We start from the raw sequence: 1,533 nt of genomic DNA, 5'->3' as shown, positions 1-1,533 counted from the left end.
CCCTTCTTATACTCAGCCTCCAGACCCTTCTGTGGGGAGCTGGGGCTAAAGTCTATAAGCTGTGTTCCTGGAGTTCCAGAGTCACTACTAGACTATGAAGGAGCAAAGCATGGAGTCGTCTTGCTCTTTCGAGGACTTAGGAGGGGAAAATGGAAACTTAAGTAAGGAGAACTTCTCCTGGGTTCATCTATGGTGGCAGCATGGAGTTTTGTAATATACCACTAGCATGCAGTGCTCAACCACAACTTTTAAAATTGTTATGGGCAAAGTACCAGGAAACTGCTAACTGGTTAAAATTTAATTTTGGCTGGTAAAATTTTCAGCCTTTATTTTTTTATTTTTATTTTTGAGACAGAGTCTCACTCTGTCGCCCAGGTTGGGGTGCAGTGGCGCAATCTTGGCTCACTGCAACCTCTGCCTCCTGGGTTCAGGTGATCCTCCTGCCTTAGCCTCCTGAGTAGCTGGGATTACAGGCGTGCACCACCACGCCTGGCTTTTTATATTTTTAGCAGAGACGGGGTTTCACCATATTGGCCAGGGTGGTCTTGAACTCCTGTCCTCAAGTGATCTGCCCACCTCAGCCTCCCAAAATGCAGGGATTACAGGTGTGAGCCACCATGCCCAGCCAATTTTCAGCCTTTATAGCAAGAAATCCTAACAAGCCTATGCCCATTAATCATAAATATGCCCCACTTAGGGCACTGGATGTGTGGCTGTACAGACTGATTTTTACCCATCTTTATAAATGATGCTACACTATTAAACTGTGATGCATTGGACATCTCTCATTTTTCTGTGGCTGACCAGCATGCAAACATTCTTTATATTTGGGGCACTCCATCACTGTGAGAGTCTTAGGACCTTCTTTCCCACCGTGGAGCATAAGAGGGCCACATACTTGGTCTCCCAACCCCTCACAGCTAGGGTGGCGTGTGATCTGGCCAATGAGATTCTCCTTTTGGGAACTGTGAATCTTGATCAAGTGGTGCAAAGACAGAGACACGTTAAAATTCATCTTGGTGGTCGAGTTTCTAGAGACTGGTAGTACCTAGCAGTCATGGTGGAACCAGTGACAGTATCCTTTTTATTCCGTGGTACCTGAAATCCTTACAATAAATTCTTCCGCTTCAATCAGCCAGAGTGAGTTTGTCTTATTTACAACCAAGAACCCTGACTCATGTACATGAAAACAAACAAAAAACCAGAATGTCTTCCTTTGTCATTTCCCCTTCCAGATCTGGAGTGACTGTCATGTCACTTGAAGCTTTCACACATTGTTAGCTAGTGGTCTCTCTTCACCTTATCTCACTAAGGGGAACTGAGTATAGAGGCCTTGACGACAGGTGCTGTGGGTGGCTGGTCTCAATTATGGATGGGAGTGGTTGACAGGCACACCCTGTGTAAATAAAACCAGCAGATAACCGACACTTCAAATGAATACTTTCTTCTTTTTCCAAACCATTTTCAGTACTGCTAGAAAAGAGGAAAATTTGGCAAATCTCAGGTCATCTCCTTTTATACATGTTACTTACA

The sequence above is a fragment of the Pan paniscus genome, chromosome 14 (genome assembly GCF_029289425.2).
Source record: "Pan paniscus chromosome 14, NHGRI_mPanPan1-v2.0_pri, whole genome shotgun sequence".
NCBI lineage: Eukaryota > Metazoa > Chordata > Mammalia > Primates > Hominidae > Pan > Pan paniscus.
The sequence above is the reverse complement of the archived record's forward strand: the minus strand, read 5'-3'. Positions refer to the sequence as shown.